The sequence below is a fragment of the Protopterus annectens genome, chromosome 1.part1, assembly GCF_019279795.1.
Source record: "Protopterus annectens isolate FY-2018-M chromosome 1.part1, PAN1.0, whole genome shotgun sequence".
Classification (NCBI taxonomy): Eukaryota; Metazoa; Chordata; order Ceratodontiformes; family Protopteridae; genus Protopterus; species Protopterus annectens.
In genome coordinates, this window is record NC_056726.1 from 1,276,435,467 (window position 1) to 1,276,455,414 (window position 19,948).

General features: G+C 39.1%; 1 protein-coding gene across 1 annotated transcript in view; it reads right to left on the reverse strand.

The window, feature by feature from the left end:
• LOC122809943 (inositol 1,4,5-trisphosphate receptor-interacting protein-like) overlaps nucleotides 1–7,988 on the reverse strand; it is a 194,911-nt gene extending 186,923 nt beyond the window's left edge. Inside the window, exon 1 of the mRNA XM_044081549.1 lies at nucleotides 7,814–7,988. The gene's annotated coding sequence lies outside the window, so the exon portion shown is untranslated. The remainder of the gene's footprint in view (nucleotides 1–7,813) is intronic.
• Nucleotides 7,989–19,948: the final 11,960 nt, after the last annotated feature.

Below are 19,948 nucleotides of genomic sequence, written 5' to 3' on the forward strand. Positions count from 1 at the left end.
CACTCAGGTCACTCCACAACAAGTACAAATATGATTGTCCTTGTTCATGTTGGCGTGAATGACCTGAGACGTACCTCCCTGGACTACATGAAAACAGACATGGAAGAGCTCTCTGATCTTGTAGCCCAGGTAGGTATGACTCTAGCCCTGAGTAGCATTCTGCCATCACCCAGAATGATACCGCAGTACAAGGACAAAATGATTGACTTCAACAACTGGCTAAGCTTCTAGCATCATTCTAAGGGGATCCAGTATCTGTCTGCTTGGGATGACATGGTCGACAGACCACGATGCTTTGCCACAGATGGCCTGCACCTGTCGCCCCTGGGATTCCGGATACTGGCTAAGGCTCTTACTGCCCCTATAGTGCCTTTTTTAGGCAAGGTTCAAATAACAAATTCACCAACATAACAGGAACAGGCAAGCAAAAACTGAAGGTAATGCTACTCAATACTAGAAGTCTAAATCTCAAAATGCACTCACTCGAGGCACTCCTTAAAATGGAGAACATTGATACCTGTGCAGCGACTGAGACCTGATTCAAGGCTCCAGACAGCACGCCTGCACTACCAGGCTATAACTCATACCACACTTTTCGGCCATGTAACCTGGACCGAAACACCAAAGGTGGGGGTGTGTCCATATTCATTAAGGATATCCACACCTCCAGGCTAGTTGCTCAGCATAATGCATCCAAGGTTATCCAAGTGCAACTACCTCTGGGCAAAACTACAATCCAAATTGTAGCTTGCTACAGATCCCCTGCCATGCCCCAGGATTCCCACTCCTCTTTTCATGATGTACTGGAAAATATTAGGGTTCAACCAAACACCCTAATAATGGGCGACTTCAACTACCCCACCATTAACTGGGAAAACATCTCATGTACCAACTCCTTAGCTCAACGCTTTGTGGAATTCATAAACTCCAATGCCATGGATCAACTTATCCACACCCCCACCAGGGGCAACAATATCCTAGACCTAGTCATTACCAACATGAGTGACTGGTGTTCCACACCTGAAGTCAACTCCTTGTTGGTCCGCTCCGACCATAAGCTAATCACCCTTGATATCCACATCCCGCCCCCACCCCTCATTAAGGAAACCACAGTAAAAAAATTCTCCAAAGCCAACTTCATGCTTCTTAAGACAGAAGTGGTGAACTTCATGACACCCATGCAGATGGACAATACAGTTACAACTGCTGAATCCTACACAAATGCACTCTATAAGCACTTACACGAGTGCATGGATCATGCTATCCCAAACAGAACCAAGACGCTATCCTCCAAAAAAAGGAAGCCAATCTGGTGGTCCCCTGCCATAAACAAACTGTACAACAGAAGGAAGAAACTGTTGCAAAAGAGAGTAAAATCCCATGAGTGGAGGAGCTCCCTGGTCAGCCTCAGTAAGAAGCTGAGATTCCTTATAAGATCCTCCAAAGCTAGCTACGAAAACAAAATTGCCACTAATTCCAAGGACAACCACAAAGCATTCTATAGCTATGTCAAGAATCCAGATGGCAACACCCAGATCTGCTCTGAGTTACAGCACAAAGGCATGAAAATTACAGAACCAACTGATATTGCCAACATCCTGGCAGATAGGTTCAGTGCTAACTTTACCCCCCTCTCACCCCCTAAAGGGCCCATATCTATACAGGAAGAATGCAGAGTCCCTGTAATCACGACTACACAGATAAAAGCTGCATTCTCTAAAGCCAAAAACACAGCATCCGTGGGACCGGACATCATCTCAGGCTACGTTTTACACGAACTTCAGAATGAACTGGCTCCCCACTTAAGCACCATGTTCAATAATAGCCTTGCATCAGGCTTTGTGCCCACTGAATGGCACACAGCAACAGTTATCCCACTCCACAAAGGGGGAGCTACCACTGATCCCAGGGAACTATCGACCTATTAGCCTGACGAGCCTGTCTGCAAGGCCATGGAACATATCAACATGGAAGTCATAAACAAAGACATTGGTAACCTCCAAACTCTGGATCCAGTTCGGGTTTGTGAAAGGCAGATCATGCCTCCTGAACCTGATCGACCTCTTTGAGGCAGTCACCAAAGCCGTAGATGAGGGTAAGGTGGTTCACACAGCCTATCTTGACCTTGCCAAGGCTTTTGACATCATCCCCCATTCTGGAATTATAGCTAAACTCACTAAACTACGTATAAATCCCTATGTTGCAAGATGGGTTGCCAACTGGCTCACTGACAAAACCCACACTGTAAAAGTTGCAGACTCCAAATCTGACCTCAAAGCAGTGACAAGTGGAGTACCACAGGGTTCCATCCTGGGACCTCTCCTGTTTGGTATCTACTTCTCTGAAGTACAGGCTAACACAGAAGGCCTCTGGCTAATGAAGTTTGCAGATGACTGCAAACTAGGAGCCATAGTCAAGTCCCCAAATGATGTGGACATCCTACAGAAGGGCCTCACTGAGACAGATGCCCGGTGTCAGAGCCATGGCCTCAAGCTCAGTGCCAAAAAGTGCAGTGTCATCCCCTTTGGTAAAAACTCTGTACCCATGAACTACCACATAGGCAGCAATCTACTTAACACCAAATGCGTGATAAGAGACCTTGGGACCCAAGTGGACAGTAGTCTCTCCTTTGATAGTCACATCGCCACAGTAGTCAAGAAGTCCTTCTATGTGGCACACCTCATCATAAAAGGGTTTTCATCCAGGAAAAAAGAGGTCATTGTTCCCCTCTACTCGACACTCATTAGACCCATTGTAGAGTACAACACCCCTTTTGGAATGTACCTCACAAGACATCTGCAGCAGCTGGAAAGACCACAGACGTACCTCACAAAAAGGATTACTGGCCTCAAACAAATGCCCTACACTGACCACCTCAAAAAACTCCAGCTTTACTCCGTAGCATATCGCCTACTCCGAGGTGATCTCTGCCTAACATATAAAGCTATGTCAAACCCAGAGCTGTTGGACATGCTACACCTAAAGAAATCCCAATCCCTCCGAGCCACACGCTCTAGGGACCTAAACCTTGTCACCACAATAAACAGGACATGCTGGAGGGATAGATTCCTGTCCCAGAGACTTCCCATAATCTGAAACAGGCTACCCATCTATGTCAAGCAAAGTTCTTCATTAGCACTCTTCAAGAAAATTCTTGATGAGTGGATGGGAAATAGGAAATACACCCCGGGGATCATTTCTGTGTCTCTGCTCGACAGTGGCACAGGAAAATAACTTTCTTGTGTGGCGTAAGCCAGGAAACCTTGTTGGTTAGGCTTATGTGGGCCCTTGGGCCAATAGCCTAGTACCTACCTATGAACCTATGAACCCCTTAAGGACATCAAGTCAATGTATCCACAAAGACTTAAAAAGAAAAAGTAAAAAGTCATGGCCAATCAGAAGCCATATAGTTGAAACACTTGATGTCCTTAAGGGGTCATTTGCATATATCCCAAGGGCCATTTTTAATGAAAAGAAAAGCTTTTATTACTGTGACATTACTTTGGGGTAATGTGTGTTGCATTCATAGATTTTAATGGGGCACCTTCAAGAATGCAGAGTTATGTGCCCATTAAAATCTATGGATGCAGCACACATCTGTCCTACATTGATGCTACTAAGGTTAAGGTTTACTGTTTTTCCTCTGTGATGTCAATGTACATAAATCTTATTTTTTAAAAGTGTTGTTTTTGTTGAAATACACCAAGTGAATGCTTCTTAATGTGTATAGGTGTTGTGATGCAGTTTGCATAACAATGCATGGTGCAAATGTAAGATTAGAAGATGTTTGAAAATCAGTCTAAGAATGGAAGATACTTCATTGAGTTCAGTCTGTAGATTAGGGTGAGAAGAAGAATAGCCTGATGTGGGGACAGTTATTAAGGTATTAGCAAGGAACAAAAGAGGAATTTTGAACTTCCTAAAGAGAATGAGACTATTAAAAAGTTCAAGAGGTAAAATGCAGATATAGGCGTATTGAAAGAAATTAAGATAAAAAAGAAAGAAGCGGAAATACTCAGTGTGAAGGGAGGCTGGATATGTAAGAAGTGGGGAGAAAGGTGTGGTGACTCAGTTTCCAGTAAAGAGCTACAAGTGAATATGGAAAAAGAAGAGGAAATGGGAATTAGCAGTGGGTATCTGGCAGAGGGTCACTGTGGGAAGAAAAGGGAGACAGGCAACTTACATATATAACCTAATGAAAATATAAAATATTTTCTGAAAGTGCTTGATCTTTAAAGTGTGGAAGGGAGTGAGACAATCTAGAAGTAGAATTCATTAGAACTGTGATTTCAATGTCACTTCTACTGACAGAAAAGATAAGAAATGGAGTAAGTAAGCAGAAACAGACAGGAATACAAAGGAAGTGGAGAGTGTAAGTTGGGTAGATATCAGAAGAAACGTGAATAGTAAAGTCTTGTAGTCCATATTTGAATAATTTGAAGAAGACAAATGGATTATACCTGACCGGCTTTTCCTGACACAGATCTGCAAATACTGAGAAAGAAGGAACATTGAAATTATGGAAAGGGGACCATTGGTCCATGCTCCCCCGATACTGGCATACACAAAAGAGATGAGATGTGAAAGGAGAAGAAAAATGATGTACATGAAGACAAATGACATATAGAAACAGTATGGGGAATAAATTGGCATCCTAAAGGAAAATATCAGAGCTTTTAGAAGATCCAACGTTATGGGAAGGCAACAGAGGAAACTAGACTGTAGCCAAGGGAGGCAATATGTAACCTCAAGCTAAAACAAGTCAGACACATTGATATAAAAGTATTATAAAGGTAGCAATGTTGATGGGAATGACAAAATATGTACATTTCCGGCACTACCATTGAAAGAGGGAGGAACACAACCTTGCAGACACTGAGGAAGGTAAATTAAAAATGCCTATATGTATGTATGTATGCATGTATGTATTTTATGACCAGATGCATGCTACAATGGAGCAACAGGGCAAGAAGGACTGAAGGGGGAAAGAATACAGAGTCATAAAGGAAAAGCTAAATGAAGACGGGTCTATATTACCAGATTAAATGTTTAGGTTATCAAACATCAAACTAGTAATATCTAAACTAAAAACAGCGAATGGTGTAGGGAAAGACTTCCGTTGGCCACAAAAAAAAAAAAAAAAAAAAATTTAAACCCAAACAAAGTAGGGACTTCACCCCTCATGTGGGTGGCTGTGCCTCCCACTGCCCCAACTAAATATACCAACTCTGAGATCACTGTACAGTAGACAAAATGGCAAAATTCTGGCTAATGTTCAAGGGAATTCTTTTCCTGCGTTAAGTCGGCCATTCTCATTTTTTTGCTTTCGATATTACCAGTTTGATGTTTAAGTGTTCGATAACCTAAACATTCAATCTGGTAATAGAGACCCATTGAGGACATGACAGATCAGGAGGTGAGGGACATCAAAACAATGAAGGTGAGTGAGGCAGCTGGGTGGATGGGTACACTGTTAATTTCTGTAATGTAATAAAAGGGGTGATAAAGGGAGACTTGGGCAAACTTCCAAAGTAGGCAGAAGGCATGGCATCTCATGGAGAAAATAATGTGATATTACTTCCAAAGTGAAGGCAGGCAAAATGAACCAATGAGCATTTAAGGTAATTTCTCATATAACTTAGAATGCCGACATTCTTGCTAATCATTTAGTCTGAGGAATTAAGAAGACCCTCATAAAATAAATGTCAAATGTCTGACAGAATGTGCCAGCAGAAATCCTCAACAGACAGCTGGTAGCCACAGCTTACATTAATGGAAAGAGGAGAAAAGGAAAGGAGGAAGTTGGTCGAACTTCTCCAATTCAACATCAGGAAGGTCTTCCAACTCACTGAAAAGGGAAGCCCAAGAAAAAGTTCTGGAATGCTGAAGCATAGAATACAAACATGGAATGTGAATAAAGGCAATGCACAAATGTCTAACAGCAAAAATTGTTGTAATTGGGAAGTTGGCAAGGGAAATGTAGATTCATAATGCCATAAGACAGAGATGTCCACTCATTCACAGGTTTTCATATTAATGATCAAATTATTAGGACATATAATAGGTTGGAAGTTCAGTATTTGCAGTAAGAGGAAGCGCAAAGGCATTTTGTATTTGCAGATTGTCATATTCTAATTGCAGAAAATGTAGGTGTGGCCCTAACAAGGTTCATGGGACATTTTGTGCCAATTAGTGTTTGAATCAGCCTTGGATGCAATTGTGATGTGAAAAAGGAGGAAGAAAGCACTCCAGAATTCTATCTAAAAATGTGTTCCACGATACTCTTACCATCTCCCTGGGTCAGTATTTTCTTACACTGGTATTTCATCTTGTTACACTTGTTTATCCCGTTTTACCCCTCTTTCTTTTTGAGCTCTACTCTCTTAGCTTGGTCAGTGGTAAGATAAGTTTACATGATAACTCCCCCTTTCTCTGTCACAATGATTGGAGATGTAGGTAAGCTGCAGTGTCATAGTGCAGTGGATCGGTGTTCCTGCTTTGCATTTTTCCCTTTGGAATAGTGATGTATGGATATCAACATACTCACAGCATACTGCCATGTATGCAAGCTCTGTTCTCAAGCACAGTGCCAGTCTGTTGACCTTAACCCCCTGATCCTCATCAGGGAGTAATGTCAGACACTTTTCTTATTTTATGTAAGGCAGGAGATCTGGCACTGTGCTCCTCAAGAATTATCACCCTCCCACCTTAATAACCATCCCTCTGGCAAAGACAATACTAGCTAAACCTGATTTGCTAGAATCACTGCAGGAAACGGAACTTCTGCATTTAAAGGTTGGATATATATCTGTAGTGCGAGGTGATTCCAATGGAATATGCTCATAGCAACATTAATGCATAAGAGACTATCAGAAAAAAAGAGAAAAAAGGCTAAATGTGCAAAGTAGATGCAGAAGGCAGATAAAAAGCAGACTTTTGCAAAAATCAAAAATTTCTTTTATAAAAGAAACCAGACTTACTTTTCCTAATGAGGAATGACAGAAAGAAAAGTGACGTTTATAAATTATATTATCTAGAATGCCTTGAATTTATTTTTCACCAATGTAATATGGTAAACAATGCTGCTTTAAAAAGGAAATGTTAAAAGATTTGGTATATATGCACAATAACTTTATACATTTTAGCTTGGGTTCATGGATATATTTCTTCTCTGTAAGTTATCAACGTGATACAGTGACCTATAACTTTAGTCCTTGAGGCTACATACCATATATTTTACTGTGTGTGTGTGTGTGTGTATATATATATATATATATATATATATATATATATATATATATATATATATATATATATATATATATATATATTAACAACAGCATGTCTTTTTTGTTTGCCACCTTGGTCTGATTTTCTGCTATGTGTTCTTTAAACAGCCCATCTTATATTATTATCAAATAATAACAGCAATAAAAAATCTACAAATACACAAGTACATCTTATTTTCCGATTCAAAAACTAATTCACTGATTTTACAGCTACCATCTATATTAATTTCCAGAATATAATCTCTTTCCTTTACTTTCATCTGAAATATAATATATACATAGATAGAGATATATATAACATAAATTCCCTTTCCAACAAATGTTATAAATTGTAGCTATAAAGTTAGTAATTGTTTCATTTTTGACTGCAGATCACAAACAGAACAGCTGTTGTGTCACACTTTATAGGATGTTTTATCTACACTATGCAATAATTAGTGCTATATTTTCAGAAAGACACACATACTTATGACAGAATAAATATTTAAAAATAAATATAATATTAGCAATAGTGCTGTAATTACCTGTATTTTACTGTAAAAAGTTTGCAAGTTCTTCTTCCCTGGATGGTAAGTTTGTCGTCTTACTTTGTTGTTCAGGTTATCCCAGTAGTATATACACACCTTTAATAATGAATCATTCAGAGTTTAAGTTGGATTTATAGTATTCAGAAGAGATGAGTAATGAAGCTGAAATTCTGGTTTTGTATTGGGCACATTCCATTTTCATAAACAAAATAAATGGGATGATAAATTGAGTAGCCTAATATAGTGCTCTGAAAAAAATAACGCCCTGTTGCTTCAGCGTGTGAGAAGCTGGCAACACTATTCAGTAAAAGCAACATGTAACTAGCAAGACATACGCATGAAGGTGGGTGCATTTTTCAGTTATTTTACTCTGCATGGCCAGGCGTGACTCTGCCTGTATTACCATAGCCTTAATGGTTAAATGCCTGAAGAACCTGCTTTTTGTGCAAATAATACTGCTTATTTATGATTTTTATGGATGAATTATGATTAGTTTAAGTGTAGGTATTTTGTTATAGCTTATACACTTCCAAAGGACCTACTTAGACAGGTGAAACTAGTCACCAAAGAATTCTGGTGGATTAGGCAATGGTAATTTGACAAATTTCTATAGTAGGTTAGGAACAGTAGCTACAGTCACAATAGGCAGCAAAATGTTAAAAAAATACTCAGAATTTCTGAAAAACCCAACCGTACACATGTGCACTCTGTTCAAATAAAGGTCAAATATCCATCTTAAATTAAACTTTCATAAGGCCATATGTATAATAGCTACATACATACTTCCCAAGAGAAACAATATTAGTATTACTGAAAATATACTTAACTGGATAACTACCAACGTAAAGCAGGAAACCCTTCTTATTATTGACCTCAACATAGACTAGTCTGATCAAGACACTGTCACCTCCCACTTAAATATCAGGTCATTCAGTCTAATCCAATGTGATAAAACCTCTTTAAAAGCAAGTACTCTAGATTACATGCACTGCACTAACCTTGACAAATGAAACAGGCTATAATATTCCTCTATAGACCGTGACCACCATTCAACCTATGTAATCAAAGACTTTGTAAAATCACTGATGGCCAGCAAGTAAACTCTGTAAGAAACTTCACCAAAAAAGACACTAAAACACTACAACTGGAATCCTCTAAAACACTCCCACTAGATGATGTTGCTTCATATTTTAATACCACTTTTCTGCAAAATTTAAACCAGCAGACACCTCTCTAATATAAGCATGCCAAAGTGGTAGCTGCATCCTGGCTAAGACAAAAACAAAGCAATTAATGACAACTAGGGATACTACTTGACGTAAATGACACAAACACTAAAAAAAAAAAAAAAAAAAACAATAAAATTACTGACGCCTAAAAATTCTTACCAAAATACAGGCTCTTTTTTCGACCCAACCCAGTTTGGTTTTGTCAAGGGCAGATCATGCCTACTCAACCCATTGGACTTCTTCATGAAGGTCACCAAAGCAGTGGATGAGGGCAAAGTTGTTCACTGCCTACCCTGACCTGGCCAAGGCATTTGTCACAGTACCCCACTCGGGTATTGTTGACAAACTCAAGAGGTTAGGTACAAACCCATATGCCACTTGGTGGATAGCCAAATGGCTAACAGACAGTACCCAGGAAGTTAGAACTGGGGAGTCCACCTCTACAAAGAGGCCAGTCACAAGTGAAGTCTCTCAGGGATCAGTCCTTGGACTGCTGCTTTTTGACATTTACTTCTCAGACGTCAAGGCCAATGGTCTCTGGCTGACTAAATTTGCAGATGATTGCAAATTAGGAGCTGTCATTGAATCTCACACTGACACAAATGTTCTGCAGGAGGGGCTGACACAGACAAACAACTGATGTCAGAACCATGGACTAAAACTAAATGTCAAGAAATGCATAATAGTATCCTTTGGGAAGTCATCCATCCCTGGTAACTATCATATTGACAACACGCCCCTTAGAGATGACCCAGTAGTCAGGGACTTAGGGACACACATAGATAGTAATCTAGCCTTTGATCATCATGTGTTTACAGTGAGGAAATAATTCTATGTTGCACAACGTATAAACAAAGATATGGCATCTAAGTCCAAGGAAGTCATTGTTTTACTGTATTTGGCATTCATCAGACCTATTATTAAGTACAATGCCCCCTTTTGTATGTACCTAACCAGGCATATCCACAATTGGAACATCCACAGATGTTCCTCACTAAAAGATTACAGAGCGGAAGTAATATGTCCTATGCAGACTACCACAAGGCCCTATCTCAGTATTCTGTCTCCTACAAGCTTTTGAGGTGACATCTATGCCTGGCATACAGGGTATTGTCAGATGCCACTCTGATGAACCTCCTGCATATCCAAAAAAACAAGCAGCAACAGAACTACACATTCTAAAGACTTAATCCTTGCCTGTGATATAAATAAGACCTGATGGAGAGATAGGTATGTATCCCAGAGACTACCCCATCTATGGAACAGGCTCCCCATCCATGTGAGGCAGAGTTCCTCCCTAACCCAATTCAAGTGCAACTTGGACAACTGGATGGGAAACTGGAAATTCATCCCTGGTTTGGCACCTATGTCTCTAATGGACAGAGGTAATCTGTAAATGGTTCATCTCCCAGGTCCATGCTTACACTTATCAAGGGTATCAGAACTTGTCAGAGATTTGGGATGCATGGCTAGGCTTAAAAAGGCCCTTGTGGTCGTTAGCCTAGTAAACACCTATGAACCTATAAAAGAACAATTTACACAATGACACAGACAATATGTTCTAGCCTATGATAAACAGCATTCAAAAGCCATGTAACAAGCCCACCTCTAGCTCACTTCCCACTGGAACTAATGCCAGCTTAGCTTGTAGGTTTAATGTATACTTTATTACTACTACATCAAACATATGCCAAAAGAATATAGATACACCTCCTTTCAACTCAAACTATAGTACTAATTGGAGAAATTATGTCTAATTTAAATGGTCCAAATTATAACAATAAAGAAATACATGAACAAGCTGAATCCCACTACATTAGCAGCAGACAATATTCCTGCAGAAAATGTTAAATTAGGAGCAGATGAAATTAGCTACCTAGTCTATATATTAATCAACATATCTTTATAAGACTCTTGCGTTCCAAAAATATGGAAAACTCCTTTCAGTATACCAATACATAAAGAAGCTAACTACACCAAATGTTTAAATTGTTGCCTTATCCCAATACTCCCACCACTCTGTAAAGTACTAGGAAAATGTATCCATCAAAAAACCCTAAACATTCCGCTAGAAGAACCCTTACTTTCCCCTCACAACATGGCTTCTGGCCTAATCACATTACTAAAACTGCCCTACTACGGTTTCTAGAAATGGCCAGCAATATAGGCAACCCTGTCTTCACCCTAGTTCTACACCTCTTGAAAATATTTGATAACATATCTCACCCTAATTTCTTCAACAAGCTCTCAAAACTAGAACTAAGCACTATTGATTAATTTTCCAGCTAACTCAAAAGCTGTAAACAATATGTTAGCAGGATTCCTACTTTACTCACCATCCAGTACAAAAAGGAGTACCACAGAGATCAATGCTAGGACCCCTCCTATTTAATATATTCATAAATGCCTGGTACAAGGCAACCAAACATGCAACAATCATACAATAGCCAATAACTCAACTCATTTGTTCAGCCACAACACCGTCTCAGCACAATACAATCACCCAAGACTCATTCTTCTTCATTGAGACCTGTCTAGAACAATCCCAACTACTCCTAAATACCATCCCATCAAAAACCTAAATTAGTTATAATTTCCTCCCACCAGCTAGCAGTGCACTAATTATTATCTTATCTAATAACACCAAAAATAGAAAAACGTCACCAATATCAAGTTATTGGGTGTCATCATAAATGACAAACTTAAATTAGACCAACACATTGATGCTGTTGTTTAAAATGTCCTTTAGGACAATTTAAAGGTGTTACTGCTCAATGCTAAGATCCTCAGAAAGAAAGTACACTCCCTGGAATGTGTCCTCACCCTGGAGAATGCTGATATCTGTACAGTTACTGAAACATGGTTCAACATGGTTCAAAGCCATGGAAAGTATACTGGCAGTACATGGCTATAATAACTTTCATACATTCCCACCACCCACTGAACATGAAGGAGCAAAAGGCAGAGGTTTATCCATCTACATAAAGGATAAGCACACCTCAAGCCTGGTAAAACAATATGACACTCTTGAGCTACTCCATGTCCAACTAAATGTGGGAAAAATCTATTGCCATATTCTTGCTAGCTATGGTTCTCCCATTGTGAACTAGGAACCCCAAGCATCATACCTAAAGTTACTAGAATCAATCACCACCCAGACTAATACCATACTCATGGGTGATTTTAACTACTCCTCCATTCATTGGGAGGCATACATGACCACTAATATGAAGGGCCAAAGATTTCTTGACCTTGTAATTTCAAATCCCTGGAGGAGCTAGTCTGTCCCCCCCACTAGGGGACAAGTCTGGTACTCACAAATATGGGAGACAGCTGCACCCCCCAGTGTGATATCCTCACTGGTAAGATCAGATCACAAAGCAGTCACCCTTGATAATAAAGGTAAAACTAGTCCCCCTCACCTAATCCCAAAAACTTTAAGAACTTCTCTAAGGCAAATTTCTCCCTATTAAGCAATAGCATATCTAGTTTCCAAGCTCCCCCAAATCTAGGAAACATAAAAACCTATGCAGAGCCATACATATAAGCCCTGTATGACCATATAAACAACTGCATAGAGATGTCAGTACCAGACCAAAATAAACCCAGGTCAAACAACAAAATCAAGCCACCCTGGTGGACTCCTGGTATTAATATTTTTTACAACAAAAGCAAGAAAATCCTGTTGAGAAGGAAAAGGAATATGCACAACAGATCAAAAAGTCTCTGTCTAATCAAGAGAATCAGGGAACTAGTCAAGTCCCTAAAAGAAGACTTTGAGGTAAAAATAGCCTTCAAATTTAAGGATAACCATAAGGCATTTTTCAGTTATGTCCGCAATTTTAGGCAACACCCCAAAATGTGCAGAATTAGTTGTAGATGGCATCACCTGTACTCACCCAGAAGATATAGCAAATCTGCTTCCCAACAAATTCAACTTAAATTTCACCTCATCAAAACCCCAAATTCTCCCTCAAGAAATACCTTCCATCAGTCCACTGCCAATTATTACCAAAGCACAGGTTGCCACTGTGCTCTCTAATGTTAAAAATGTGACTGCAACAGAGTCTAACAATATACCAGGTTGCCTCTTACACAGCTTAAATCAGGACTTATCAGGCCTGTTAGGATATTTATTTACTATAGCCTCCAGACTAACTTTGTCTTAGTAGAGTGGAGGACAGGACAGTAACAGTAATCCCTCTGCATAAATAGGGACCATCTGCTGACTCGGGAAATTACAGGCCCATATGTTTGATTAGTCTTACATATAAGGCCATGGAAAGAATAATTGTTGACCTGATAAATAATGACATGAAATTTCGAAACACTGGACTGAACCCAATTCAGCTTTGTCACGGGCAGGTCATGCCTACTGAATCTGGTAGATTTCTTTGAGAAAGTCACTAAGGCCATGGATCATGGTACAACAGTACATACCGCCTACCTCAACCTGGCCAAGTCATTTGACACAATTCCCCAGTTGGGTATTATAAATAAACTCATAAAACTGGGCATAAATCTCTATGTCACCAGATGGATAGCCAATTGGCTCATGGATGGGACACATGTGGTTCCAGATCCAGCAAGAGGCCAGTTACTAATGGTGTGCCACAGGGTTTACCACTTCTATTTGGAATATACTTCTCTGAAGTCAAAACTAATTTGGAAAGCATCTGCATGACAATGTTTGCTGATGACGGCAAGCTGAGAGCAGTCATTATCTCCCCCAGTGATGTAGATATCCTTTAGGAGGGTCTGGATCAGACAAATGATTGGTGCCAGAACCATGTCCTAAAACTAAATGTGAAAAAATGCATTATCATACCCTTTGGTTCATAGGTTCATAGGAGGTTACTAGGCAAGCAGCCTAAGAGCCCTTACAAGCCTAGCCATGTTAATCCCAGATTGCCTCAGTTGTCCTTGGTTAGATAGACATAATTCACAGAGAGAATCTATGATAAACACCAACTACCCCTGTCCATAAGGGACATAGATGCCACCCCCTGGCTGAATTTGTGGTCTCCCATCCTTTTGTCCGGGTTGACTTGAATAGGGTCAGTGAGGAGCTCTGCTTCATGTGATTTGGAAGTTTAGTCAGAGTAGCAGCAATCTCTGAGAGATATATCTGTCTCTCCAGCATGTTCTGTTAATGTCACAGGCTAGGTTAAGATCCCTAGAGTTAGTGACTCTTGTGCCATTTGACTTGAGGATGTGCAACATATCCATCAGAGCAGGGTCAGAGACTGCCCCGTAGGCCAGGCACGAGTCACCTCTCAGCAGCCTATATGACAGAGAGTACAGTGAGAGGCTTTCAGTTTATCCATGTAAGTCATGGTTTAAAGGCCCTATATTTTCTTGGTGAGAAACCTCTGTGATCTCTCCAGATGCTGCAGGTGTCTGGTAAGGTACATGCAGAAGGGAACATTGTACTCTATTAATGGTCTGATGAGGGTTGAGTACAGTGGAGTTATAACATCCTTAGACATGAATGCAATACCCTTACTTATAGGGTACACAATGCAGAAGGCTTTCCTTACCACTGTGGATACTTGGTGGTCAAAGTTCAGATAGCTATCTAACTGTGTTCGCATAACTCGCACCACCAGTTTTGAACTTGGGGGGGGGGGAGTATCAATATTGCAGTTACCAGGGAATTCTGCTTTGCCAAAGGGGATAATAATGCATTTTTTTGCATTTAGTTTTATACCATGGCTTTGGCATCAGTCATTTGTCTGTGTTAGTCCATCCTTTGTCAAATACTCCTGCAAATTACAACATCAATAGTACACCCTTAAGAATAGATTCAACAGTAAGAGATCTAGGTACACAGATAGATAGTAGCCTAAACTTTGACTGCCAGGTTGAACACAGTGGTGAGGAAGTCCTTTTATGTGGCACAACTTAAAAGTAAAGGTATGGCATCCGGATCCAAGGAAATTATAGTGCTGCTGTACTCAGCCCTCATTAGACCAATAATTAAGTACAGTGCACCATTTGTCATGTACTTGACTAGGTACTTACAGCAGCTGGTGCAAACTCAGAGGTTCCTCACAAAGAAAACACATGGTGTAAACAACATGAACTATGTGGAGAGACTAAAAGCCCTATCCCTTTACTCTGTCTCCTGTAGACTGTTAAGGAGTGACCTGTGCTTGACCTACAAGGCACTCAAAGATCCAGCCCTGATGGAGATGTTACACATCTGCAAGTCAAACAGCATGAGGGTCACCTGATCTAGAGATCTAAACTTAGTCAGTGACTCAAACAAAACATGCTGGAGAGATAGATATATATCTCAGAAATTGCTCCTTCTTTGGAACAGGTTTCCTATTCACATTAAGCAGTACCCTTCCCTGACCCTCTTCACATGCAGTTTGGATAAATGGATGAGGAATCACAACTTCACACCTGGAGTAATGCCTCTTTACCTTATGGACAGGGGCAATCTGTAAGATACTCAATGCACAGGTACAAATCCATGCCCTCCTATTGCCCCTAGGGGCCATTTACTGGGTAAAATTAAATTATATTGGCGAGGCTTATAAGGGAACTTAAGGCATTAGCCTAGCAATCTCCTATGAATCTGTGAACCAAATTTAGGATATTTTACAAAGTCAGGCAATTTGTCACTGACCACAGCAGGAAAGTAACTACAATATTCCTCTTATTTTCTAGCTTGCTTTATCCATCTACAATTTTCACCAATCTTCAAACTACACTAATGATCAAGCTTGAACAGTACTATAATAAAATAAGTATATTTGCATCTGATCTCCTCAGCTGAACCCATCACTGCTTTCCCTTGCAGAACCTGTACTTGCTGGAACTTCAACAGCACATATCATTTATGCAGCTCATAATGGTACTTAAAATACTACACCATCCTTCAAACACTCAAGTCATCGGCAATACAATAAAATGGTACAAACCCAAAAGGAACATTTGATTAATAGACCTACACTTAATGGAGTCCCAAAAATCCAATAACTAACATGGGGATTCCTTATAATTAGCAAGCATAGCTAAACTATAGAACTGCATTCCCTTTACCATCAGACAAGTAAACAATATCCTCAAACTATATCTAAATAATAATAGACATTGAAATGCACTGAATCTCCTGTTAAAAATGCCCAAATACTCATGATTTCCTTCTACTGCCAACAAAACCATTTCTCACTGACTTTTATGTATTACTGAAGTGTTTATTGTACTCCAAATCCATATGATTAGAGATGCATATTATATTACTTTTCTACCAAATTTTGATATTCTCTACTACTTAGTGATGTTGCTACATTTACTCTGATAATTTCCTGCTTCAAGTGATGTTCTGTTATGAACACCAATGTCACTTCATATAGAACTTATTACACTTTATATTTTTGTGTGATCTTTCCTGTTTATTCAGTTTTAACAGTAGTTTTTACATATTTCCTTACAGCTTGTTTAAACTTTGTTATATAGTACATCTACTACTTTTTCAAGCTTTTCACTGTGGAACATTGTTGAACATAGGCATTGAACCCAGTCAGATTTTCACAGTAAACAAAAATAAACAAACAAACAAAGAAGTAAATACATCACCTAAATCCCAGTAGAAGTTTGAAAGTTGAGCTCATCAGTTCTATATATTTTGCTATGTAGGCATTAGAAGTGTCATACATTCTTACTTACCAATTAGTAGATCTCCAAAAGCAATGTGACCAGAGAGTTGCTGTTAAAAAGGAACTCTAAATCATATACTCCAAAAGACAGAGCATTTATTTTTTTGTAACAGATTCATTGTTCAGGAAGAAGCATTACTACCAGTTTCTTGCCCATTTTTCACATTTATCTTAATCTGAAATATCTCAGTGGTACTTGCATGTTGAACTTTTCTAAAACTAGTACATTTCCTTTTTAAGAATAATGATTCCAATGTGGCTGTAATATTAAGTACATAAGTTCACAGATTAGTACTAAGCTAACTGCCCTTACAAGCCATTTTAAGCCTAGCCAATTGTCCCTTGTGAACCTTGTGTTTGTAAGGCAAACACCTTAACCATTAGGCCACCCTCCTAACAAAAAAAAAAACACTTTTCAGTATTAAAAAGCAGCATTTTATGGGACACAGTGATCCAGAACATATAATTGCAGTCATCATTAAATTGCTTACAAAATACATTTGTTTCTACAGGAATACTGCAGCTGCTTAGTTTAGCAAATCTAGTTAGTGTCCAAAGTGATCAGCAAAGGCAATATCAAAATAAAACCAGCCTAAACAGTTTTATTTGTATTAGAATTTATCAGCACAAGTAAGTAGACATATGAAAAGAAAACACATTTCAATCATGGTCAATGTAAATAAAAAGGAAAAAATAAAACATGCACAAAACAGATGTGAATATAAACGTGAGTTTGAGAAGCACCATTTACAGCAGTATTAAATACAATAGGAGTTATACTTCAAATAGGAGCTTTACAATCATTTCAAAAGGCATGGTGGTCCTGCTCAAGAATAAGTTTGTTTTAGATGTTTAGTACCCTGCTTACATTTTGATCTCTGCCACATCAAATAATCAGGATGAGCTCTTTCAAGTTGAGACTCAAACCTTGCACCTTGTGTTTGTAAGGCAAATAGCTTAACCAGTAGGCCACTCTCCCAACCCTCCCAAAAAAACAAAAAAAAAAAAACACTTTTCAGTATTAAAAAGCAACATTGTATGGGACACAGTGATCCAGAACATATAATTGCAGTCATCATTAAATTGCTTACAAAATACATTTGTTTCTACAGGAATACTGCAGCTGCTTAGTTTAGCAAATCTAGTTAGTGTCCAATGTGATCAGCGAAGGCAGTATCAAAATAAAACCAGCCTAAACAGTTTTATTTGTATTAGAATTTATCAGCACAAGTAGTAGACATATGAAAAGAAGACACATTTCAATCATGGTCAATGTAAATAAAAAGCAAAAAGTAAAACATGCACAAAACAGATGTGAATATAAACGTGAGTTTGAGAAGCACCATTTACAGCAGTGTTAAATACAATAGGAGTTATACTTCAAATAGGAGTTTTACAATCATTACAAAAGACATGGTGGTCCTGCTCAAGAATATGTTTGTTCTAGATGTTTATTACCCTGCTTACATTTTGATCTCTGCCACATCAAATCATCAGGATGAGCTCTTTCAAGTTGAGGATAATCTGTGTATTCCAGTCACTGTGAGTAACCGCATGTATTTTTGCAGGTAAGGCTACCAGGATCCATCTATCCCTTTCCTGTAGTGCACTCACAGTGCTTTGTGAGGGGTCTAGTCTTGAGTTGCCTGGAAGTTGGGGGCATGATTTGGCTGTGTAGACTATAATAAGGTCATGAACATTGCTTTTCTCCTGCACTCTACCTGAAGCAGTTTGGATCCTGGGCCAACTAAGCTTCAAAAGTCGTTCCTTGATTCAGTGGGACCAGTTGTTAAGAAGTGTGTTCCTGTTCTTATAAATTCTAATATTAGTATAATACACACACACACACACACACACACACACACACACACACACACACACACACACACACACACACACACACACACACACACACACACACACACACACATATACATGTAGATAGATGAATATACATACAGTATTTACTCTTGTTCAGAAAAGGATCCTTATGCCAGACCTTTGTCCAATTAACAAATATTGAAATGATCAAATTAAGAATAGTATGACACCAATAGCATCTATCACCTTAATTATAAGAAGCTGATGTAAGAGCAGTGATATGTTATTTGTGTTATTAACTATGAGAATACAAGCTACTATCCACATCTCTAAGACTCTTAAGGATTAAAAATCTTAGCATGGCCCTTGAAATCACAGACATGTCAGAAAGATGAATATTTTCTAGAACAGAAAGTCTGCAGACATTAGACCTCCCATTTAATTATTCCTAAGGAACTTCAGAAAAGGCTTAGTACAGCTATGTTATAATGTATATAGCACTGAACAGGTCTAAGTTTATAGGTTCATACGTTCATAGGTGTGTACTAGGCTAATGACAACTAAGACCTTTTTAAGCTTGACCATTAATTCCAAATCTCTTATAAGATCTGGTACCCTTGATAAGTGTAAGCAGGAGCTTTGGAAATTAAACATTTACAAGCAGGGACTTAGGAAATTAGCCATTTACAAGCTATCTGTATCCATAAGAGACATAGGTGCAAACCAGGGATGAATTTCCTGTTCCCCATCCAATTGTCCAAGTTACACTTGAATTGGGTTAGGGAGAAACTCTGCTTCATGTAGATTGGGAGCCTGTTCCAGAAAAGGGGTAGTTTCTGGGATATATACCTGTCTCTCCAGCAGGTCCTGTTTATATCACAGGCAACATTTAAGCCTTTAGAATAGGTAATTTTGGTGCTGTTTGTTTTGTGGATATGCAAAAGGTCCATCAGGGTAGGGTCTGACAATGCCTTGTATGCCAAGCATAGATTTTCCTTCAACAGTCTATAAGAAACAGAATACATGGATAGGGCTTTGAGGCAGTCTGCTTATGATATGTTACTTATGCTCTGTATTCTTTTAGTGAGGAACCTATGTGGACATTCCAGTTGTTGGATGTGCCTCGTTAGGTACATGGTAAAGGGGGCATTGTACTCAATGATAGGTCTGATGAATATTGAATACAGTCAAATAATGACCTCCTTTGACCTAAATGCTCTACCTTTGTTTATACGTTGCACAACACAGAATTATTTCCTTACTGCTCTAGACACATGATGATCAAAGGCTAGATAACTATTTTTGTTGATGTGTGTCCTCAAGTCCCTGACTACTTGATTGACTCTCTGGGGTGTGTTGTCAATATGATACTTACCAGGGTTGGATGATGTCCCCAAAGATACTAGTATGCA